This window comes from Cucurbita pepo, chromosome 2 (assembly GCF_057944985.1).
Source record: "Cucurbita pepo subsp. pepo isolate OVF chromosome 2, ASM5794498v1, whole genome shotgun sequence".
Classification (NCBI taxonomy): Eukaryota; Viridiplantae; Streptophyta; class Magnoliopsida; order Cucurbitales; family Cucurbitaceae; genus Cucurbita; species Cucurbita pepo.
Genome location: NC_141799.1, coordinates 8264254 through 8290545, shown reverse-complemented (window position 1 = coordinate 8290545; position 26292 = coordinate 8264254). Strand labels below are relative to the sequence as shown.

At 38.5% G+C, this 26292-nt stretch overlaps 1 non-coding gene across 1 annotated transcript; it reads right to left on the bottom strand.

Moving 5' to 3' along the window:
- Window positions 1-2392: 2392 nt before the first annotated feature.
- TRNAE-UUC (transfer RNA glutamic acid (anticodon UUC)) lies at window positions 2393-2464 on the bottom strand. Its single transcript has one exon. It is a non-coding gene; the product is annotated as a tRNA-Glu (tRNA).
- Between the last annotated feature and the right edge of the window lie 23828 nt (window positions 2465-26292).

Genomic DNA, 26292 nt, shown 5'->3' with positions numbered 1-26292 from the left:
TCAATCACATCACAATCAGGTAATTAAGGTGAAGGAGCTTCTTTCTTCTAGCTTGACCTTGTTCTTCAAGAAGAATAGTACGGGAATAGCCGTTCAGGGTGTCAGTTTCGGCTTTCTCTTTGTCTTTATACCGACTGTTGTTCAGGGTAGAATGAATAAGGTAAATGGAGAATGAAAAGGTAAATAGGTAAAGGGAAGGGAATATCATCAAAGGAAGAAGACGAGTTTACAGTCTTTCAATAAATGAGTGAATGAACAGTTAAGAAGGAATCAGAGAAGGAATCTTGAGTTCAGTCTTTACTTACGGGAGAGTAAAACAGGGAAAGAAGGGACAAGTGATTAAGTGCAGGAGCCGGAGTTCAGTTCGTGAAGTAGTTTAGTCTCATTCAGGTTATTGTTTCTTACTTACAGGCAGGAGAGTCAAATAAAAGAAAGAGTGTTGGAATCATCCTACAGTTTACAGAGTTCAATAAGGGGGGAAGGGAATATCATCAAAGGAGAAAGAATCAATCAATAGTTCACTCTCAGGAATCCTTCGTTGAGTATTGAAAGCGAAATCAAAGGAAAGCTAAGCGAACAGACCGAGTGAAATCAGGCAAAGGTTTAAGGTTTTCTCTTTCGTCTTGACTTCATTACCTAGTAGTTCAATCAAATAGTTCAACCCGAGTTGTAGAGGTTCAAGATAATTAATAGGAGTAAGTGGCTCGACTGTTCAAGGGAATGAATCTTGCTTTCGGCTTTCTTCTTTGGTTACAGGTTACATCTGGTGATTGATAAAGGTAAAGAAAGGATAGGTTCAGGTTTGAGCTTTCTTCGTTTACAGTTACAGTGAAAAAAGAAATGGGTTCTGGTTCCGGATTGAATCTGAATTTACTCGACTGTATAGCAATATCTGATTAGATTCTTCTTCTTTCATTCACTGTTAAGTAGCTGATCTTTCTTTCATTTGTTGAGTCTTTCACTCACTAGGGGGGTTGAACTATTCTTTCACAAGGTAAATAGGTGTTTGGTTTGATTCTTTCTCTTCTCTTTCTTTCTCTATCTAAAGAGGTTCGTTCCGGTCAGGTAATAAAGTATAAGGTTCAGTCGCTTCTCTTTCTTTCTCTTCGTTTACCAAGCGAGATTTTGACTAACTTCTGTTAAACCAAGATAGATATTCTTGACCTTTGCTTTCATTAGCTTTCTTCCTGGGACAATCAGTTTAGTCATTCCTATCTCAAGTTCGGGAGGATTCCGCCTCTTCAAACAAAGGAAGAAACTCAGATTTATGATCCAACTCCCCCTTATTGTCTTGGCACCACCCTTATTGCCAAAATCTCCCTATCATACTGCGGTTATATCAACCACTCACCTCCTATCTATCCTACTCCTACTCCTCCACCCTCACCTAAAATCTGCCAAAGTCAGCCAGCCTTCTTACTTCTTAGCCATGGAATCCAAAAGCTTGTGAGGTACCTTCCTTAGGTTGTTCTTTGACTTTACCTCTCTTTCCCATCCCATCAAGCCTCTTCAAGGAAGCTAGCTCAAGACCCTCTGACGGATCAAGACGATTGACTGACCAAAGGGGGCGAAAGTATGGATTACCCGCCTTTGATCAAAGAAAACTATACCTGCTGAAGAATGGGATAGAGATTGACCAGCACAAAAGCCATCTCTATCAATCTACGCTCATTGATGAGCCGGCGACATAGAAAAGAAAGTCTACCGATTCACTGAAAAGTCAAAAAGAGAGAGAACCTTGGGAAGTTTAATAGGGTGGGATCGAGGATGGAATCGAATAGCGAATACACTTGCGGTTAAGACAGGTCCTCCATCTCCTACCTAATGCAATTGACCGACCCGGCATCTCTTTCGTTCAATAATGCCTTCGTTCGCTTCCCTTCCAGACGCTATTTACCAATAAGAATAGGAAAGACTACTTCAATTGAACTCAACCTTGAAAAAGAAAGGTGGTAGGCCGACGTTGAATGCTGAAACTTGGCCACTGAAGAAGGCGAAGACTGGGCAAAGGCTAGGTAGGCCCACTTACTTACTGCTTACTGCCATGGTTTAAGCTTTAGGCTTCATAGACGGAACTTGTTTTTAGGTATTAGGGAGGTAGGGACACTACTCAGCACCTAAGGTGGGTGGGGTTCAATGCCTAAGAAAAACGGCCAAAAGAGATGATGTGGAAAGAAAGAACACATGCATAGAGATTTCGTCTGTCAGAGGTTCGAGAATCTATGAAAGGACATCTAAGGCTAAGTTAAGGAAGAATGAAAGGAAGTCCATTACTGAGAAGGTGATCTCGTCTTGCTTGCTGTGAGAGAGGAAGCTTCCGGACCACCTTTTCCAGCCAGATAGCGAGCGATCACTCAGCAATTCACACTAAGAGAGGCCGGGAATGAGTACCTATCCCTTACGGGAATCGAACCCGTGTCTTCGACATGAAAAGACGATGTCCTAACCACTGGACGAAAGGGACCAAAAACCCATTCTTCATATACCTAAGCTCCAAGAATAGAAGTGGTTCGTTTTCTATACATAAGCAATTCGACGATTTCGTTTGTCTTTATGATGTGAATTCGATTCGGCGGGTCGTCCCACCCTTCCTACGGGTTCCCCCACTGACCCAGTGACACACCAACCACACCCCTTCCCTTTCTCCGATCATCAAGCCGACTTCTCCCTTGACTTTGTCTTTCATCCTCCGTTCATCCTATACAAATAGTTAATTACGTGAGGCCCCGTTCTTTCTATTCTAATTCAAAAAAGAAAAGAGGGGCCGTTTGAAGGAAGGCCTATGCTAAAGTCAGAAAGATAGTTAAGGTGGTTACTCAGGTCAGCTGGTTAAGGAAAGAAAGCTCAATCGCTTAGCCGTTAATTAATTAATAAGTAGGTAGTAGGTAGTAGGTAGTGAGGCGTTGGTATGGAGTTGCGTCAGCTGTAGATATAGACTAGGCTAAGGGGACAGACTGAATCTCTTCTTCTATTCTCTTTCTTGACTTACACCTTAGACTTCCGCTGAGTCTAACCAGTCTCAGGTGCGAAGCCTTCCACTGTGGACCGAGACTAGGAAAAGGTAGAACACAAAACTTCGCTGACTTTCTCATAAACCTTGATTTCGCTAAGCTCAATAAGAACCCGGAATAGCTACAATGGGTTTGTTTGTGCTCCGCTTCCAAAGTCAGTCGTCTTTGCCCAAGTATGAATTGCGGACGACTCTCCTGTGGTTCCATTCCTTCTTACTTGACTTCTGCGGCAACCCAACCCGAATGGGAAGAAGAAAGAGGGTCAGCAGCGGTCCACTTTGTACATTTGCTGAGGCAGACCCTTTGTATAGGACATTTTCGAAAAGGGAAGGGAACAACTCACCGAAAGAGGCTGGCAGTAGGAATGAAAGAGGCGGGAAGCTACCGCTTCTAGAATGCAAGCAACTCCTTTCTTTTACAGCGTACCCCGTGAAATAAGAACAAAAGGTTGATGGATGAAGTAATGGGAGTGAGAAATGATTACGGTTGCGGAAACCGGAGAAAGTAGGGAACCGTCGGTGACTTTTTGAATCAAAGTAGGGATGAGCCGAGTACTACGACTACAGGGGGGGGAAGCTTTGCTGCTACGACAGCTTTCTTCCTCCTCGCTTCTTTTCTTTCTGGCGACTAGCTTCTCAAGTGGGTGGCTCTTGGTAAGCAAGCTACCTTCAGCATCGGTCAAATCCCTATCAATAATAGGCCGGAATGAATGGTGGGGAAGGACGCCCTAACGAGACTCTGAGTCAAGCCTTAGCCTATCTCTATAGTCAGGGGCTGAAAAGCTTTGAGTTTAGGGGTGGTTTGGAACCCTATACAAACAAGAGGCTAGCGCGCAATGGCTTTCTCTGATAGGGGAGGGGCTCGCTTCTTCCCGCTTGCTGTTTTTCATTTTTTGATAGGAGTAGGTATGCTCGTCAAAGCCGTAGCTTGCTGTCTACTAAACGAGCCTTCACTGCCCGTCCTCTATCTTTTTGAATCTTCAGTCAAGTTCAGTCAAATCAATGAAGTTCACAGCCTAACCTCGGTTGTTTGAAGCTTTGCCAGGAAGCGGCCGACTTGTTTCAGCTTTGCTTCCCCTAATTCCAAAACACAACAATAGACTTGCAACTCTCGTATAGGAAAAAGCTTCTCTTTGATAGCGGTCATAGGGTGTAAGGATCTGATCGTATCTCGAGACTGAAACACCTGTGCGGGGGTAGGGGCGGATGTAGCCAAGTGGATCAAGGCAGTGGATTGTGAATCCACCACGCGCGGGTTCAATCCCCTTCGTTCGCCCATCAATAAATAGACCCAAGACAAACAAACAAACCTATCAAGCATTTTTTCGGCAAATCATCTCTAGGCTTTCAAAGGCATCCAACCAATTGGTATCCTATTGAAAGATAGAAAGAAAGAAACCATAGATTCACGGCGCCTACTAGCTTCAAGCACAAATGTAATGGCTGATCATTAATTTCATTCTATTCAGTTTTTAAGACCTCACTAATCAGGCTTACACTTTTGAGTGAATAATGAATTCACCCCCGGATGAAGAGCAAATCTCCCCTCTTACTAAACCATGGGGAGCCCCGAGTAGTTTATCGGGCAAATTGAGTTGTCTTGACAATACCCTTTCTTAGTGTAAGATCGGAAAAGACTGATATCTTCATCACGAGACTGATCGGATCCGCTGTAGACACCTCCACACGGCAGACTCAAAGAGTAAGAGGACAACAAGCAAAGAGTGTTGCTTTCATTTCTTTATTGAGATTGAAATCAAGTTCTTTAACAAGAAAGGGGAGAGGTATAATGCACACAGGCCAAGTCAAGAACAGGACTTCCTTACTTGATTTTGAATAATAGTCAAGACCGAGGTTCAGGTTAATAAATCAGGTAAATAGGTCAACAAGCAGCTAATGAGTGGACGGACTCTCCTTTACACACAGCTTCTCCCCTCTCCTTTACAGTCGAGCAGTTTCTCCCCTCTCCTTTACAGTCGAGCTGTTTCTCCCCTCTTCTTTACAGTCGAGCAGTTTCTCCCCTCTCCTTTGGCAAGAAGATATTCCTTCGGAACCCTCTCCTTTGCATCATCAAGTCGACGTTCAGTTTACTTTTTCGATTAGGAACTCTTAGTCGAGAGCTGATGGCGAGATAGATCGATTTAGTGTTTGGGGGGAAAGAGAAAAAGAGAGGAACCACCGCCCAATGGTGCTTTTACGAAAGAGCTTAACTAATAGGGCCTTTTTCTAGATGTTGAAGAGGTAGGTTCAGTCAGGGGCTAATACCTTCTCGACACTATCGAACAGGAAATCCACTCTCAATCGCTCTTTTTAGTGGGGAGGAATTTTTTTCGTATCCTGGACTTAAGGAAGGAAAAAAGTACCCTATCTGCCTTGTTGTGATAGGGTGGGCATAGTTCTTTGTTTTCAAGTCAAGCTCCGTATCTATCCCTCTCTCTTTTAGGCTGGCATAACAAAGTCAAGAGAGTGCCAAGAAACAAAACATACCCCACTCACTTTTGGAAGGTTCGGGATCGTCAAGGAGCCCCTAATAGACTTGACTCCACTGAACCGTCACTATCACTACTCTTTGTCGGCTTCTACCACTCGTCCCTCGTCTGCTCGTTGAGTGCGTCCCTGGCTCTTGCTCGTCTCTAGTAGCCGATCTCGTTTCTTCATCCCTCTCTCGCCGCTTATTGATTAGGGAGAGTCACTCAAGTCCCTTGGCACTCGTTCCTCTTTTCTTTGACTTTTACGAAAGAAAATCCCAGGGTTTATGCGTTTGTTTTTCGGAAACTCAAGTAGCTCGTCAAGCTAAAAAGGAGTTCCCTCACTACTCAAGATATGTAGCAGATGGTGTACTGATAGATCTCCTATTCGTTCTGGATCCAGCTGATAAAGAAAGAGCCCTTTGTCTCTTTATTCTAGTTGTTTGATATTAGTAATAAAGCGCTAACACGCCCCTGCCATCTTTCTCTTTCTAAAGCAACAAGCGGGAAACTTGGACTTGAAGAAAGCAACAGCAACCCATCAACCTAATAATAATGAAGGGGCTTGGCTCGAAAGGTTTACGGTAATTCTTCAGAGTTGACTTTGAAAACTCTCCAAAACAACAAACAAAGCAACAAGGATACCCATTCCATTTCCTGCCCTTTGCTGAGCTACTTCACCTATTTATTCTGGAACTGTAAACAAAGACTCAAGAAGAATGAACCAGATTGAACAAGGTAAAAGAAAGTGTTGAAAGGAAAGACGAAAGAAGCAAGAATGAGAGTTGACTCCTTCTTTATTCTTTCACTCCTCTCCCTATTTTTGAGGTCATTTAACTAGTAGGGTTTCACTATTCAAACACTCGGTAAATAGAATAGGTGTTTTCTTTCACTCGGTCTATTCTTGAACTGGAAACAAGGGAAAGCTCTGTCAGTGAGTTTGCTTCTTTCACTCCTGAACCTGATTGAACTGTAAGAAAGATTCATGATCCTGAACCTGGGCTTCTTTCGTCTCCCTTCTTTCACTCTGTCTTCGTCTTCGCCCCTCTCCTTTGTCTCGCGTCTTCGCCTCTTCGCCCTACGGGTCTCAGGGCTTCGCCCCTGAACCAGATTGAACAAGGTAAAAAAGAGAAAGACTCCTTAATTATCCTTCCCCTCCTCCTTTGTTTGGGGACTGATTGAACTCCTACACCTATCGATCTCACGGCTTCGCTCAATAACCTGTCGGTCTCCTTTCTCAACTATTAGTACGGGAGCCCTTTGTATATATATAAAGGTAAGGCTCTTCTGCTATCAATTCAACCGAAAGAAAGACTAAAACCCTTGGTGGCAAACGGCCCCCCTAAAACCTACGGTACGCTCAAACCCCTTACACTAGGAACAGGTACATAAGGAACGGTTACATTCAGAACAGTTACTACTACTAGGAACAGTTACACCGGAAACATCGGTCGAAACATTCTCCGCAAACCACTCACTAATACTTGACCACTAATGCTTGAACTACCCTTTCTTTGCTTTACGTACTCGGTGAAGAGGAAAATGCAAGCTTTCTGGAATTACTGATTAACATGGTTAGGTGAGCAACCGGGCCTCCCATCATTTGAAGATTCCGCTGGGACTTTGCTTGGTCTTTGGTATATTAGATATAGAATCTAACCATTTCGCAGGTTACGATCGACTCTTTCTCATGCAGCTTGATATCCGTAGTCTTGTCTGTCGAATTCTCTGTAATGGTCGACACCGTCCTCTTCGTCGATTAGCTTTCTTGCCCTACTTATTTGCATTCCTTCCTGTATTCCTGTGCTTAGAGGTTGTAGCGACTTGGGGAGCATAGGGCAGGGAATGAGTAAACTAATGTACGTTGGCTTTAATGAGTTGGAGCAAGCTATGTAGGAATGGAGTTACAGGAAATTTCTTGCAAACCCCGTTCGTTATCAAAATGGAAGAAGAAAGAAAGAGGTGAGTGATCCAAATTTAGAACCTCGATGATAATGGGATCCCATATCCGGAAGAATAGCGGCGGAACGACTGTAATGAGATTTTCACTCTTTTCCGTAGTTCAGGGCTAAGAAGGGAAGGAAAAAAGTCCTCTGGTTCGTCTAAACACCCTGCAATCAAACTCAAGGAAAGCTATGAAGAGCCGATAGGTTCAGAGTATGACGAGGGGCTGACTTAATAAGCAATGCGAAAGAGTGTCTTTATAGGTGAGACAAGAACCCTGCCTTCCTTCTTAGGGGGATTTCTTTGCATGATGATATGATTCTAACTGTTCGTGGCGTAGCGCCGCAGGACCTTGATTCTGATGGTGGTGGATGGTCAGAGGATCTGAGGGCAGGTATGAAAACGGAATAATTCCTCATATGAGACTGATTGAGAAAGGATAAGTCGAATTGCACGAAGAGGGGGAGCTTAGTAGGCAACACCTTAAGTAAACGAAATGTCCCTATATGTCTTGCACAGAGGGGTAACTAACTGATTGTCTGTTCTCCGGTCCGTGTTTGGATCTGGATCTGGACATCACCGATTGGTGAAGCTCAACTACATTTTGAGGAAGTAGCTACAAAAAAGGGACCCACTAAGCCTAAGCGGAGAAGGGTTTAGAATGAATGATGAGAATCGACCTAAGGGCATCAGATCGAGGAATCCTTGATTCTAATTTCCAGTATAAGTATTGCGCGGACAAGACAAGAATGGGGATCACCACCTCGTATGGATCACTCGTGCTATACTCGATCGGTGTGGCGAAAAGAGCGATTGATATGATAAGGAATCAACTACAAGGGGAATAAGATTCGGATTACCTTGTTGATCGAATATCTCAAGGCAAGAACACTTGATTGAGATTCGAATCACTCCACAAGCAAGATCGATCATGTCTAGCTTGAATGACTCTTGTTGATCAAATATCTCAAACACTTGTTTGAGATTCGAATCACTCCACAAGCAAGATTGACATGTCGAGCTTGAATGATTCTACATGCAATCTAAACTACATAGAATTGCAAAGAAACTTAGCCATTGGCTAAAGAAAAGCACAAATGCTTCTTTTAATATATTTTCCAAGTCTGCTTACAAATCCAACATACATGGCTTTATATAGCCTCAAAAATGAAACTATTGAAGGCATTCCAAGAGTTGTAACATTCATACTTAATGACCATAATTAGCCATTAGGTAATTGTAACCTAACTGAAATAAAAAGTCTTAAAATACAATAAATTGTAATCCACCCAAAATTTACAACAATCAAACTTCATTCTTCTTCAATGTAGCATGAATTGAAACATCTTTTGATAATTTTGACAACCTTTTCTTCACATCTTCATTGAAGTATATTGTATGATTGATGTCTCTTGGTTCATATCAGCGATGGAAACTAAAAAAAAGGGGGAGGGCGCCCCATTACGGTGGTCTAGCGGCCGTTAGATGTCCTTTATAGCCAATTGGAAAGATTGGAAAAGGAACACAAGCCTGGGAAAGAAAGGTCAGCCACCCTTATTAGGTTTCACCCTAGATTATTGAACTATTTATTAAAGAAGAAGTAAGTAGTCTCTTTTATTCAATGATTGAACTGGTGGGGAATTGCACCATAATCAGTTTAAATGACTTCGTCCTCAATGGTTTCGCTTTCCTACAGTAGTGGTTCAGCCTTTCTTATGGAGGCTCGTGGGTCTAATAACCAACCCCGAGCTGATAGTAGTCTCATTTGCCTGTTCGCTGCTACAAAGGCTAATGGAAAATAGACCTCTACCTATTTCTTCGCGGGGCTAGCTCAGTGTGGTTTTAAAGTTGTGGATAGGCAGGGCTCAATCAACATGAACAGATTCTTGGGTGGAATCTCGTTCGCAGCGTAGCAGCACACAGCTCACCTCTTCAGACTCTGAACCTATCGGCCCCAGTATACTGATTTGGCTACGAAACTACGCTATTCAATTGTTAGGGAGGTCTTTGACTCCTTTGCTTAACGAAAGAAAGAGGAATAAGGAAAGCATTCTAACAAAGACAGGTCAACTAATGATTCCGTTGTGGCTACTAAGCTATTTCTTTGGAAAGCTCCTACTAATTGGGTGAAGCTTTGATTCGTTTACTATCTTTGAAGGAAAGAAAGAAAGAAAAGGGAATGGAATTGTGAAACCGAGTTGGAAAGCTCCTACTAATTGTGTGAAGCACAGAGGAGAGGCAGTAAGTAGGGAGAGGATCAGAGAAACAAGGTGAAGGGGAAAGAGTGAAAGAAGGATTTCATATGCTTTACCGAATGAAAGACAGAGTGAAAGAAGGGAATGAGGTCAGATCAGAAAAGAGACCGAGCTGGAAAGGTGAATGAGTAAGTACCTCGACGAGAAAGAGAAGAAATAGTGAAACCAAACCGAGTAAGCAAACAAACAGACAGAGCTTTACCTTGTTCAAGAATAAAGAGGTGTATAGGAGTTAAGTTAGGTAATAAATAAGGAGAAATAATCTATCTAGCGTTCAGTCTCACGAATCTTGTCTTGCAGTCTTTACTTGTTCAAGAAGGTAAGGGAATAATCAACTAGAGTATAAGGTTCGGGATTGAATGAATTTACTCCACACCCAGTAAAGGGATATCCGAGTCTGATTCTTTCTTTCCTGTTACGGCTCATTCTCCTCTTCTTTACGTTGAGTCTTTCAAAGCTAAAGCAGCTGCTCTAACTCCGAAATTTAGTCAAACACCGTAAACTATCATTCAGCGAGAGTCTTGCCTCTTAGTCTTTAGAAAGGAAAGGTTGATTCTTCTTCTAGCTTTATGAAATAAGCTCGGGGAATAATATAAGAAAGAGGGGCGGCACACAGGTTCAGGGTTAGTTAAGGTTGAGTTGGAGTTTACAGACAGCGAAAGAAAGGAGAAGATCAAGAATGTTTCGGATTGACTGACAGTGAACGAGAATGAATAAGGAGGAGAAGAGAAAGATCAAGAAGGAATCTTTCAGATTTACTTACAGTTAAGTCGAATTGATTCTTCGATAGGATTGACTGACAGTGAACGAGAAAGAATGTTGAGGATTGACTGACAGTAAACTCTCATTCATCTTTCGGATTTACTGACAGTGAACGATCATTAATCTTGAGGATCAGAGAAAGAGAAAGAAGGAATCTTTCGGATTTACTTACAGTTAAGTCGAATTGATTCTTCGATAGTCTTTCCTTCCAGTGAACTCTCATGTTGAGTTTCGTTTCGTCTTTCCTTACTGTTCTGTCTTATTCATCTTTGTTACAGGAGAGTAAACGAGTGAAATCAGAGAAGGTTCGTTCATAAGTCTCATTCATCTCTTTTCTTACTCTTCAATAGGTGAAGTAGTTCTGCCTCATTCATAAGGGGTTGAGTCTTTCGTTGAGTCTTGACTTACTCATTACCTTGTTCTCGAATAAAGAGGAGCGAGCGAAGCAAGCAGTGAGATCAATAGAATAGGTGACGGAGTGAAAGAAGGTTCAGTCTCATTAATCAGGCAGGAGTAGTTCTCTTTTTCTTTGACCTTGTGAAAGAATCCATAGGTTCAGGTTCAGGAGCGGAGCAACTCGACCGCGAGGGAGAGGAGCGGAGCAATGAGACCATAAAGAATAAGCTCAGGAGCTTGACCTTCTTCTTTTCTTACAGTCGAGTAAAAGAGTGAAATGAAAGAATCATCCTCCTGTTTACCTCAATAAATGGCCTAAAAAATAGGGAGAGGCGAAGTAGTTCAGTCGAATTAATGTTTTGTCTTTCTTTCCTTCCAGTTCAGTCTCTTTTTTCTTATTCTCAGTAAATAGGTGTTTGTTTGGTTCAGTCTCCTTCCCCTCGTGTCAACAGTGAGTTTGCTTCCGAGCCTAGTAGCTAAGTAGCTAGTAGTAAGCGATTCAAGGCATGGTAGCTGTTCTTGGCTGTTGAGTTTAGGCGGCTAGTGCTATGGAACTCATGTGCAGTCGGAGCCGGGGTTGTCTCGTTCCTGCTTTTAGGAGGAAGCTACCTTACTTAACTTAAGTAATAGGTATTTGAGTCAGGTTTGTAACCCCGAGTGGCTATGTCCCCTATGAGACTAGATATCCTGAGTAGGTGTGGGCTCTTCCTTATTAACTTATGAATGTGTTCGTTCTCAGCCTGGACTCTGAGTGACTTTCTTCCCGGCCGCTAATGCGCCAATGTGATTTTCATGTTCGAATTATCTGCAGTTGTTTGATTAGGCTCACGAAACTGTAAAACATTCTTTCTGGGGCTCCTAGGGGATATCAAGATGAGACGGCTAGTGGTATCGGAACTTCGTCTGCGTTGTTGGGCTACCAATGGATGATTTGATCTAAAAGCATAGAACATCTAGTGGATCCGGTCTTGATAGCTGTTTGTAGTTCCTACTAGTATCTATTAGTAAGCTATTCAAGGCAGGCAATCAATTCAAGCTAGTTATAGCCCGTAGTCTAATATGCCAACAATCGTAGGCTAATGGTACAATAACCTCTTCAATCAAGCCCGTAAGCTAAGCAAGGAATGGATTAGATGGTTGCTCTCTTCCCTTTGTCAGTCAGATAGAAGAGAGGCCTCGTCAGTCTCTCTTCCAAGTCTTTTTGCTTTTTCTCCCCCTTTTCTCGTCGATGTAGTAAGAATCAAATAGCTCTAAGAGATCGTAGTCTTTATATCTAGCGCTTTCCTCGCCAAGCATATGATTGCCCCGCCCACTTTGCCACCAGGAATTGCCAAGCAAGCCCTAAATGAGTAAAGCCAAAGACCCCAAGAGAGAGTAGTCCCCACGTCAAGGGTTGCCCTCTCCAGAGGCTTGCCGTAAGGTTTCCGCCCGAGACGAGTAGCTAGTTTGTTTGTCAAAGAAAGGCAATAAACTCCTATTTTGGCTAATTCAATGTAACCCCATATAAACGCCATATAGATCAGACAGATGACCTTCACCCCTGGCAGGAAATGATCCATTGAATAGAGAGAACTCCCAGGATACAACATATTGAAATCAAGGAATTGGTGTATCTCTCCCATCAACCAGATCAAGGGCATCGGGCATGGGATACACAGGCAGGAGAGCTGATTTGACGGGGCAGACCAGATGAGCGAGATTGATTGAAAGCGAAAGCGCCAACTTGCGTACAAGATTGATATATGGATTTGAGACTCTAGGCAAATCCTCTTCAACAGTCTTTTCGTACAGGCTATTCAACAAGGTCCATTGGCTTTCTTGCTTATGCGGTACTTGGCTAAGCCTCGCTTATGCACCGAGAAAGATCGTCGATAGGAAAGCTCTGTTACCCACCAACGACGGCCCCTTCTCTTTACCTTTCTCGTCCCCTACCTTAGTCCCCTTTGCTGGCTTGAATTCATTCCATCTCTTTTTTGCTTCCAAAACAGCGTCCCATTCTTTTTATTATTAATATATTAAGGGCCATCATGTTTCGAGGCTTTCCTACGAATAGAATCATTTGATGATAGATACAAAAGATGTATTTCCTTATCAGAGAGGGGACCCAATGGCAATGGAAGCGGGGCATTTTCTTTGATAATCCGTTTAGGGGGGAGAGAGAAGGAGGAGAGGCACGGAAACAGGATGGATAGGGGATCTCCCTAGTCCCAGAGTGGGAGTCCCGATTAACCCCACTTGGGTGTAGTGGAAGTATGTTCAGTCAAAATCAGAGAAGGGAGTCGCGAAGGATGAGTCTTCCCTTACTTCTCATCTTTTTTCTAATTGCTAACTGAGATGCGTAAGACATTAAAGAGTAGGATATGCGACGGAGATTAATTAGGGGTTGAGCTTTGATGAATACAAAGAAGAGTAGAAATGATTATAGGTGAAGCAAATCAAACCCATTTTCAGACAGCACACACAAAAAAGCAAGACTCCAGTGGTTAGTCAGAACAAAGAATCAAGGAATCTCCGGGAAATTGGAAAGGGGTCGAAGTCTTCCTTAGAAATAGGAAGAGAAGATGAGGAGGGCATAGGTGGATTTCTATTCTGAATTGGTCCTTTTCTTTTGCATCAAAATACGGCTAATTGCCTAGCGGGGAATCGACCGCTCTTCTATTCTTCTATACTTTCCACTTAGTCTCTCGTTTCCCAATACTCCTCTTCCCCCACAAAAAGCCAGCTGGAATGTGTCCACTCTGATCTTACCTTGGACAGCTTTCACTTTCCTACTTATGCCTTGACTTCCTTTCGAGATTTCTCTTTGCCTCAGAATAACAGGTATATGAATACCCCCATCCTTTCTCCTCCCAATAGCCCAACAGTGAAGGGAAGGCAAAGGAGTCCATTGGGAGAGCCACGTAGCATAGTCCTTTACCTCAGGGTTCTTGGTTCTCCACACATTGAGTAAGCTTGTCCCTTTTCTCCTACTTTCGTAGAATATCTGTTGTTTTTGCCCCCTTGGGTTTCCTCATCATCAGGCTATAACCTTGCCTCTACTTTTTGATCTTGATACTTCCTTTAGTATAAAGTCAAGGTCAAACTGACTCTTCCTCTTCTCCTTTATTCCCTCTTCTTTCTTGTTTGGCTTAGAGGTATGCAGGCTCAAAAAAGATGAGAAAGTAGGTATTTCTTCACGCCGGCTTTCACTCATTGCTTTCTCCCCATCCTTTCAACCATCGATTCGTACCACTGGCCTGTATTTCATTCCTCCTCTTTTCTCATGTATACTTGCTCTGACGACTGAGCTCTTTCCCCTTGAATTCCTTCAACATTTCCTTTGGGATTTATTTCTTCTTATTAACCCAACTATCTGATTATAGTCAAGCTTTACCCATCTTGGGCTCCATCCTAGCATAAGGACTTTGGCGGATTCTCTTCATCATGCATCCCTAGCCAGAGAGTGGCCACAATCCTTGCTTCACTGAAGTTCGGTATATTTGATGAGAACAATAGTCTAAGGAACCTTGCTCTGAAAGGCCCGTGATTGATTCTCTGCCTAATGGGGCAGTCTGTTCGAAATCATAACGTTGGGTATGTTCTTTTTCTTCTTTCAAACCCTGGAAGACTTGCTAGTTTACATTTTTGTCTAAATATATATATCTAGTACTTTTTCAAATGGTATTTGCAAAGGAAGTTCCCTCCTGCGTTGCACCGATGCTCCTTTGTGGGTCTGGTTCGTGGAACTCATCGAAGAGCCCAATATCGTAGTGGTTGTGGGCTCCCGCTAAATTCTTTCTTCTTTCACTCGCTCCATTTTGAGTACTTTTGATAGGAAGTGAAAAACGAGTGTCTTCTCCGTGCTTTGTTCTCCAAAAAGGAATAAGAGCTCTCTTTGTCTTGATGGGCCTAACTAAGTTGGCAGGCAACCCAATCTATGAGTAGGTACTTCTCACCTAGTTCCTCAAGGGCGAGTAAATTCATTGAATATGCCAGAATGAAGAGTATTGATCTTTTACAGTGATAGAAGAAATAGGAAAAGGAGAATGACATCAGGTTCAGTAGTTAGAGGTGAGGGGGCAGGGGAAGGGAAGGAGCTTGGCAGCTCGACCGATAGGGAGAGGAGCGAAGGCAGTGAGACCAAGAGTGAGAGGTGACGGAATTGTGAGACCAAGTTTACGAGGCGAACGAGCGAAAGCTGTGAGACTGTAAAGGAGAGGAGCGAAAGCTGTGAGACAAAATAAAGCTAAGGCAATGGAATTGTGAGACCCGGAGGGCGAAGGCAATGGAATTGTGAGACCGAGTTTACAAGGCGAACGAGCTTCGACAGCTCGACCGATAGGGAGAGGAGCGAAGGCTGTGAAACCTACAGGTTCAGGAGTGAACTCTCATTCATCTTTCGTTCAGTCTTTATAGTGAGTGAAGGTTCGTTCAGTTCTACAACTCTTGAGTCTTGAAAGCAGAAGAAAGAAGCTGCCCGAGGTTCAGGTTTGAGGTCTCTTTCCTTCAGAATTACCTAAAAAGTGATCTTTTACAGTTATATGGGGATAGAATTTATTTTCTTTCAAAAGCTTTACCGAGGGAAAAACCTCTGACGAACTTTTACAGTTATATGGGGATAGAATTTATTAGCTTTCAAAAGCTTTACCGAAGTAAAAACCTCTGACGAACTTTTACAGTTATATTGGATAGAATTTATTTGATTGAAGCTTCAGCTGTTAGGGAAAAAGCTGATAAGATAAGGAATCAATACAAGGAGAATAAGATTCGGATTACCTTGTTGATCTAATATCTCAAGGCAAGAACATTGTTTGAGATTCGAACCACTCCACAAGCGAGATCGATCATGTCTAGCTTGAATGATTCTTGTTGATCAAATATCTCAACGCAAGAACACTTGATTGAGATTCGAATCACTCCACAAGCAAGCTTGATCATGTCGAGCTTGAATGATTCTACATGCAACCTAAACTACATAGAATTGCAAAGAAACTTAGTCATTGGCTAAAGAAAAGCTCAAATGCTTCTTTTATTATATTTTCCAAGTCTTCTTACAAATACAACATATAAGGCTTTATATAACCTCAAAAATGAAACTACTAAAGGTATTCCAAGAGTTGTAACATTCCTACTTTATGGCCATAATTAGCCATTATGTAAATGTAACCGAAATTATATAAAAAGTCTTAAAATACAATAACTCTAAATTACTTCATTCTTCTTCAATGTGGCATGAATTGAAATATCTTTTGATGATTTCAACAATATTTTATTCACATCTTCATTGAAGTATATTGTATGATTGATGTCTCTTGGTTCATATCATTCTCCACTTCTTCAAGAGGATTCGTCCTCGAATCTATTTGTGTAACTTTGCTGCAAAAAATAAGTTATGGAAATACGACGAACCTCACAACACTCTCTCACGAGTATACGCTCAAGGAATTTTAGGACACTCTTTTTACACTCAGTTACACAAATGAAGCTCTCATTCTCACCTCTCAAAATTTTAAATAGAGCAAAGATTGAATTTTGAACTATGGGTTGATTAAAAACTAAAAAGATGAAAATAAATAAAAATCAAATTGAGAAGAAATGCAAAGGAAACATATATCCGATCTTGAGCCCGAAGCTCTGATACCAAATGATAAGATAAGGAATCAATACAAGGGGAATAAGATTCGGATTACCTTGTTGATCTAATATCTCAAGGCAAGAACATTGTTTGAGATTCGAACCACTCCACAAGCGAGATCGATCATGTATAGCTTGAATGATTCTTGTTGATCAAATATCTCAACGCAAGAACACTTGATTGAGATTCGAATCACTCCACAAGCAAGATTGATCATGTCGAGCTTGAATGATTCTACATGCAACCTAAACTACATAGAATTGCAAAGAAATTTAGCCATTGGCTAAAGAAAAGCTCAAATGCTTCTTTTATTATATTTTCTAAGTCTTCTTACAAATACAACATATAAGGCTTTATATAACCTCAAAAATGAAACTACTAAAGGTATTCCAAGAGTTGTAACATTCCTACTTTATGGCCATAATTAGCCATTATGTAAATGTAACCGAAATTATATAAAAAGTCTTAAAATACAATAACTCTAAATTACTTCATTCTTCTTCAATGTGGCATGAATTGAAATATCTTTTGATGATTTCAACAATATTTTCTTCACATCTTCATTGAAGTATATTGTATGATTGATGTCTCTTGGTTCATATCATTCTCCACTTCTTCAAGAGGATTCGTCCTCGAATCTATTTGTGTAACTTTGCTGCAAAAAATAAGTTATGGAAATACGACGAACCTCACAACACTCTCTCACGAGTATACGCTCAAGGAATTTTAGGACACTCTTTTTACACTCAGTTACACAAATGAAGCTCTCATTCTCACCTCTCAAAATTTTAAATAGAGCAAAGATTGAATTTTGAACTATGGGTTGATTAAAAACTAAAAAGATGAAAATAAATAAAAATCAAATTGAGAAGAAATGCAAAGGAAACATATATCCGATCTTGAGCCCGAAGCTCTGATACCAAATGATAAGATAAGGAATCAATACAAGGGGAATAAGATTCGGATTACCTTGTTGATCTAATATCTCAAGGCAAGAACATTGTTTGAGATTCGAACCACTCCACAAGCGAGATCGATCATGTATAGCTTGAATGATTCTTGTTGATCAAATATCTCAACGCAAGAACACTTGATTGAGATTCGAATCACTCCACAAGCAAGATTGATCATGTCGAGCTTGAATGATTCTACATGCAACCTAAACTACATAGAATTGCAAAGAAATTTAGCCATTGGCTAAAGAAAAGCTCAAATGCTTCTTTTATTATATTTTCTAAGTCTTCTTACAAATACAACATATAAGGCTTTATATAACCTCAAAAATGAAACTACTAAAGGTATTCCAAGAGTTGTAACATTCCTACTTTATGGCCATAATTAGCCATTATGTAAATGTAACCGAAATTATATAAAAAGTCTTAAAATACAATAACTCTAAATTACTTCATTCTTCTTCAATGTGGCATGAATTGAAATATCTTTTGATGATTTCAACAATATTTTCTTCACATCTTCATTGAAGTATATTGTATGATTGATGTCTCTTGGTTCATATCATTCTCCACTTCTTCAAGAGGATTCGTCCTCGAATCTATTTGTGTAACTTTGCTGCAAAAAATAAGTTATGGAAATACGACGAACCTCACAACACTCTCTCACGAGTATACGCTCAAGGAATTTTAGGACACTCTTTTTACACTCAGTTACACAAATGAAGCTCTCATTCTCACCTCTCAAAATTTTAAATAGAGCAAAGATTGAATTTTGAACTATGGGTTGATTAAAAACTAAAAAGATGAAAATAAATAAAAATCAAATTGAGAAGAAATGCAAAGGAAACATATATCCGATCTTGAGCCCGAAGCTCTGATACCAAATGATAAGATAAGGAATCAATACAAGGGGAATAAGATTCGGATTACCTTGTTGATCTAATATCTCAAGGCAAGAACATTGTTTGAGATTCGAACCACTCCACAAGCGAGATCGATCATGTATAGCTTGAATGATTCTTGTTGATCAAATATCTCAACGCAAGAACACTTGATTGAGATTCGAATCACTCCACAAGCAAGATTGATCATGTCGAGCTTGAATGATTCTACATGCAACCTAAACTACATAGAATTGCAAAGAAATTTAGCCATTGGCTAAAGAAAAGCTCAAATGCTTCTTTTATTATATTTTCTAAGTCTTCTTACAAATACAACATATAAGGCTTTATATAACCTCAAAAATGAAACTACTAAAGGTATTCCAAGAGTTGTAACATTCCTACTTTATGGCCATAATTAGCCATTATGTAAATGTAACCGAAATTATATAAAAAGTCTTAAAATACAATAACTCTAAATTACTTCATTCTTCTTCAATGTGGCATGAATTGAAATATCTTTTGATGATTTCAACAATATTTTCTTCACATCTTCATTGAAGTATATTGTATGATTGATGTCTCTTGGTTCATATCATTCTCCACTTCTTCAAGAGGATTCGTCCCTCGAATCTATTTGTGTAACTTTGCTGCAAAAAATAAGTTATGGAAATACGACGAACCTCACAACACTCTCTCACGAGTATACGCTCAAGGAATTTTAGGACACTCTTTTTACACTCAGTTACACAAATGAAGCTCTCATTCTCACCTCTCAAAATTTTAAATAGAGCAAAGATTGAATTTTGAACTATGGGTTGATTAAAAACTAAAAAGATGAAAATAAATAAAAATCAAATTGAGAAGAAATGCAAAGGAAACATATATCCGATCTTGAGCCCGAAGCTCTGATACCAAATGATAAGATAAGGAATCAATACAAGGGGAATAAGATTCGGATTACCTTGTTGATCTAATATCTCAAGGCAAGAACATTGTTTGAGATTCGAACCACTCCACAAGCGAGATCGATCATGTATAGCTTGAATGATTCTTGTTGATCAAATATCTCAATGCAAGAACACTTGATTGAGATTCGAATCACTCCACAAGCAAGATTGATCATGTCGAGCTTGAATGATTCTACATGCAACCTAAACTACATAGAATTGCAAAGAAATTTAGCCATTGGCTAAAGAAAAGCTCAAATGCTTCTTTTATTATATTTTCTAAGTCTTCTTACAAATACAACATATAAGGCTTTATATAACCTCAAAAATGAAACTACTAAAGGTATTCCAAGAGTTGTAACATTCCTACTTTATGGCCATAATTAGCCATTATGTAAATGTAACCGAAATTATATAAAAAGTCTTAAAATACAATAACTCTAAATTACTTCATTCTTCTTCAATGTGGCATGAATTGAAATATCTTTTGATGATTTCAACAATATTTTATTCACATCTTCATTGAAGTATATTGTATGATTGATGTCTCTTGGTTCATATCATTCTCCACTTCTTCAAGAGGATTCGTCCTCGAATCTATTTGTGTAACTTTGCTGCAAAAAATAAGTTATGGAAATACGACGAACCTCACAACACTCTCTCACGAGTATACGCTCAAGGAATTTTAGGACACTCTTTTTACACTCAGTTACACAAATGAAGCTCTCATTCTCACCTCTCAAAATTTTAAATAGAGCAAAGATTGAATTTTGAACTATGGGTTGATTAAAAACTAAAAAGATGAAAATAAATAAAAATCAAATTGAGAAGAAATGCAAAGGAAACATATATCCGATCTTGAGCCCGAAGCTCTGATACCAAATGATAAGATAAGGAATCAATACAAGGGGAATAAGATTCGGATTACCTTGTTGATCTAATATCTCAAGGCAAGAACATTGTTTGAGATTCGAACCACTCCACAAGCGAGATCGATCATGTATAGCTTGAATGATTCTTGTTGATCAAATATCTCAACGCAAGAACACTTGATTGAGATTCGAATCACTCCACAAGCAAGATTGATCATGTCGAGCTTGAATGATTCTACATGCAACCTAAACTACATAGAATTGCAAAGAAATTTAGCCATTGGCTAAAGAAAAGCTCAAATGCTTCTTTTATTATATTTTCTAAGTCTTCTTACAAATACAACATATAAGGCTTTATATAACCTCAAAAATGAAACTACTAAAGGTATTCCAAGAGTTGTAACATTCCTACTTTATGGCCATAATTAGCCATTATGTAAATGTAACCGAAATTATATAAAAAGTCTTAAAATACAATAACTCTAAATTACTTCATTCTTCTTCAATGTGGCATGAATTGAAATATCTTTTGATGATTTCAACAATATTTTCTTCACATCTTCATTGAAGTATATTGTATGATTGATGTCTCTTGGTTCATATCATTCTCCACTTCTTCAAGAGGATTCGTCCTCGAATCTATTTGTGTAACTTTGCTGCAAAAAATAAGTTATGGAAATACGACGAACCTCACAACACTCTCTCACGAGTATACGCTCAAGGAATTTTAGGACACTCTTTTTACACTCAGTTACACAAATGAAGCTCTCATTCTCACCTCTCAAAATTTTAAATAGAGCAAAGATTGAATTTTGAACTATGGGTTGATTAAAAACTAAAAAGATGAAAATAAATAAAAATCAAATTGAGAAGAAATGCAAAGGAAACATATATCCGATCTTGACCCTGAAGCTCTGATACCAAATGATAAGATAAGGAATCAATACAAGGGGAATAAGATTCGGATTACCTTGTTGATCTAATATCTCAAGGCAAGAACATTGTTTGAGATTCGAACCACTCCACAAGCGAGATCGATCATGTATAGCTTGAATGATTCTTGTTGATCAAATATCTCAACGCAAGAACACTTGATTGAGATTCGAATCACTCCACAAGCAAGATTGATCATGTCGAGCTTGAATGATTCTACATGCAACCTAAACTACATAGAATTGCAAAGAAATTTAGCCATTGGCTAAAGAAAAGCTCAAATGCTTCTTTTATTATATTTTCTAAGTCTTCTTACAAATACAACATATAAGGCTTTATATAACCTCAAAAATGAAACTACTAAAGGTATTCCAAGAGTTGTAACATTCCTACTTTATGGCCATAATTAGCCATTATGTAAATGTAACCGAAATTATATAAAAAGTCTTAAAATACAATAACTCTAAATTACTTCATTCTTCTTCAATGTGGCATGAATTGAAATATCTTTTGATGATTTCAACAATATTTTCTTCACATCTTCATTGAAGTATATTGTATGATTGATGTCTCTTGGTTCATATCATTCTCCACTTCTTCAAGAGGATTCGTCCTCGAATCTATTTGTGTAACTTTGCTGCAAAAAATAAGTTATGGAAATACGACGAACCTCACAACACTCTCTCACGAGTATACGCTCAAGGAATTTTAGGACACTCTTTTTACACTCAGTTACACAAATGAAGCTCTCATTCTCACCTCTCAAAATTTTAAATAGAGCAAAGATTGAATTTTGAACTATGGGTTGATTAAAAACTAAAAAGATGAAAATAAATAAAAATCAAATTGAGAAGAAATGCAGAGGAAACATATATCCGATCTTGAGCCCGAAGCTCTGATACCAAATGATAAGATAAGGAATCAATACAAGGGGAATAAGATTCGGATTACCTTGTTGATCTAATATCTCAAGGCAAGAACATTGTTTGAGATTCGAACCACTCCACAAGCGAGATCGATCATGTATAGCTTGAATGATTCTTGTTGATCAAATATCTCAACGCAAGAACACTTGATTGAGATTCGAATCACTCCACAAGCAAGATTGATCATGTCGAGCTTGAATGATTCTACATGCAACCTAAACTACATAGAATTGCAAAGAAATTTAGCCATTGGCTAAAGAAAAGCTCAAATGCTTCTTTTATTATATTTTCTAAGTCTTCTTACAAATACAACATATAAGGCTTTATATAACCTCAAAAATGAAACTACTAAAGGTATTCCAAGAGTTGTAACATTCCTACTTTATGGCCATAATTAGCCATTATGTAAATGTAACCGAAATTATATAAAAAGTCTTAAAATACAATAACTCTAAATTACTTCATTCTTCTTCAATGTGGCATGAATTGAAATATCTTTTGATGATTTCAACAATATTTTCTTCACATCTTCATTGAAGTATATTGTATGATTGATGTCTCTTGGTTCATATCATTCTCCACTTCTTCAAGAGGATTCGTCCTCGAATCTATTTGTGTAACTTTGCTGCAAAAAATAAGTTATGGAAATACGACGAACCTCACAACACTCTCTCACGAGTATACGCTCAAGGAATTTTAGGACACTCTTTTTACACTCAGTTACACAAATGAAGCTCTCATTCTCACCTCTCAAAATTTTAAATAGAGCAAAGATTGAATTTTGAACTATGGGTTGATTAAAAACTAAAAAGATGAAAATAAATAAAAATCAAATTGAGAAGAAATGCAAAGGAAACATATATCCGATCTTGAGCCCGAAGCTCTGATACCAAATGATAAGATAAGGAATCAATACAAGGGGAATAAGATTCGGATTACCTTGTTGATCTAATATCTCAAGGCAAGAACATTGTTTGAGATTCGAACCACTCCACAAGCGAGATCGATCATGTATAGCTTGAATGATTCTTGTTGATCAAATATCTCAACGCAAGAACACTTGATTGAGATTCGAATCACTCCACAAGCAAGATTGATCATGTCGAGCTTGAATGATTCTACATGCAACCTAAACTACATAGAATTGCAAAGAAATTTAGCCATTGGCTAAAGAAAAGCTCAAATGCTTCTTTTATTATATTTTCTAAGTCTTCTTACAAATACAACATATAAGGCTTTATATAACCTCAAAAATGAAACTACTAAAGGTATTCCAAGAGTTGTAACATTCCTACTTTATGGCCATAATTAGCCATTATGTAAATGTAACCGAAATTATATAAAAAGTCTTAAAATACAATAACTCTAAATTACTTCATTCTTCTTCAATGTGGCATGAATTGAAATATCTTTTGATGATTTCAACAATATTTTATTCACATCTTCATTGAAGTATATTGTATGATTGATGTCTCTTGGTTCATATCATTCTCCACTTCTTCAAGAGGATTCGTCCTCGAATCTATTTGTGTAACTTTGCTGCAAAAAATAAGTTATGGAAATACGACGAACCTCACAACACTCTCTCACGAGTATACGCTCAAGGAATTTTAGGACACTCTTTTTACACTCAGTTACACAAATGAAGCTCTCATTCTCACCTCTCAAAATTTTAAATAGAGCAAAGATTGAATTTTGAACTATGGGTTGATTAAAAACTAAAAAGATGAAAATAAATAAAAATCAAATTGAGAAGAAATGCAAAGGAAACATATATCCGATCTTGAGCCCGAAGCTCTGATACCAAATGATAAGATAAGGAATCAATACAAGGGGAATAAGATTCGGATTACCTTGTTGATCTAATATCTCAAGGCAAGAACATTGTTTGAGATTCGAACCACTCCACAAGCGAGATCGATCATGTATAGCTTGAATGATTCTTGTTGATCAAATATCTCAACGCAAGAACACTTGATTGAGATTCGAATCACTCCACAAGCAAGATTGATCATGTCGAGCTTGAATGATTCTACATGCAACCTAAACTACATAGAATTGCAAAGAAATTTAGCCATTGGCTAAAGAAAAGCTCAAATGCTTCTTTTATTATATTTTCTAAGTCTTCTTACAAATACAACATATAAGGCTTTATATAACCTCAAAAATGAAACTACTAAAGGTATTCCAAGAGTTGTAACATTCCTACTTTATGGCCATAATTAGCCATTATGTAAATGTAACCGAAATTATATAAAAAGTCTTAAAATACAATAACTCTAAATTACTTCATTCTTCTTCAATGTGGCATGAATTGAAATATCTTTTGATGATTTCAACAATATTTTCTTCACATCTTCATTGAAGTATATTGTATGATTGATGTCTCTTGGTTCATATCATTCTCCACTTCTTCAAGAGGATTCGTCCTCGAATCTATTTGTGTAACTTTGCTGCAAAAAATAAGTTATGGAAATACGACGAACCTCACAACACTCTCTCACGAGTATACGCTCAAGGAATTTTAGGACACTCTTTTTACACTCAGTTACACAAATGAAGCTCTCATTCTCACCTCTCAAAATTTTAAATAGAGCAAAGATTGAATTTTGAACTATGGGTTGATTAAAAACTAAAAAGATGAAAATAAATAAAAATCAAATTGAGAAGAAATGCAGAGGAAACATATATCCGATCTTGAGCCCGAAGCTCTGATACCAAATGATAAGATAAGGAATCAATACAAGGGGAATAAGATTCGGATTACCTTGTTGATCTAATATCTCAAGGCAAGAACATTGTTTGAGATTCGAACCACTCCACAAGCGAGATCGATCATGTATAGCTTGAATGATTCTTGTTGATCAAATATCTCAACGCAAGAACACTTGATTGAGATTCGAATCACTCCACAAGCAAGATTGATCATGTCGAGCTTGAATGATTCTACATGCAACCTAAACTACATAGAATTGCAAAGAAATTTAGCCATTGGCTAAAGAAAAGCTCAAATGCTTCTTTTATTATATTTTCTAAGTCTTCTTACAAATACAACATATAAGGCTTTATATAACCTCAAAAATGAAACTACTAAAGGTATTCCAAGAGTTGTAACATTCCTACTTTATGGCCATAATTAGCCATTATGTAAATGTAACCGAAATTATATAAAAAGTCTTAAAATACAATAACTCTAAATTACTTCATTCTTCTTCAATGTGGCATGAATTGAAATATCTTTTGATGATTTCAACAATATTTTCTTCACATCTTCATTGAAGTATATTGTATGATTGATGTCTCTTGGTTCATATCATTCTCCACTTCTTCAAGAGGATTCGTCCTCGAATCTATTTGTGTAACTTTGCTGCAAAAAATAAGTTATGGAAATACGACGAACCTCACAACACTCTCTCACGAGTATACGCTCAAGGAATTTTAGGACACTCTTTTTACACTCAGTTACACAAATGAAGCTCTCATTCTCACCTCTCAAAATTTTAAATAGAGCAAAGATTGAATTTTGAACTATGGGTTGATTAAAAACTAAAAAGATGAAAATAAATAAAAATCAAATTGAGAAGAAATGCAAAGGAAACATATATCCGATCTTGAGCCCGAAGCTCTGATACCAAATGATAAGATAAGGAATCAATACAAGGGGAATAAGATTCGGATTACCTTGTTGATCTAATATCTCAAGGCAAGAACATTGTTTGAGATTCGAACCACTCCACAAGCGAGATCGATCATGTATAGCTTGAATGATTCTTGTTGATCAAATATCTCAACGCAAGAACACTTGATTGAGATTCGAATCACTCCACAAGCAAGATTGATCATGTCGAGCTTGAATGATTCTACATGCAACCTAAACTACATAGAATTGCAAAGAAATTTAGCCATTGGCTAAAGAAAAGCTCAAATGCTTCTTTTATTATATTTTCTAAGTCTTCTTACAAATACAACATATAAGGCTTTATATAACCTCAAAAATGAAACTACTAAAGGTATTCCAAGAGTTGTAACATTCCTACTTTATGGCCATAATTAGCCATTATGTAAATGTAACCGAAATTATATAAAAAGTCTTAAAATACAATAACTCTAAATTACTTCATTCTTCTTCAATGTGGCATGAATTGAAATATCTTTTGATGATTTCAACAATATTTTCTTCACATCTTCATTGAAGTATATTGTATGATTGATGTCTCTTGGTTCATATCATTCTCCACTTCTTCAAGAGGATTCGTCCTCGAATCTATTTGTGTAACTTTGCTGCAAAAAATAAGTTATGGAAATACGACGAACCTCACAACACTCTC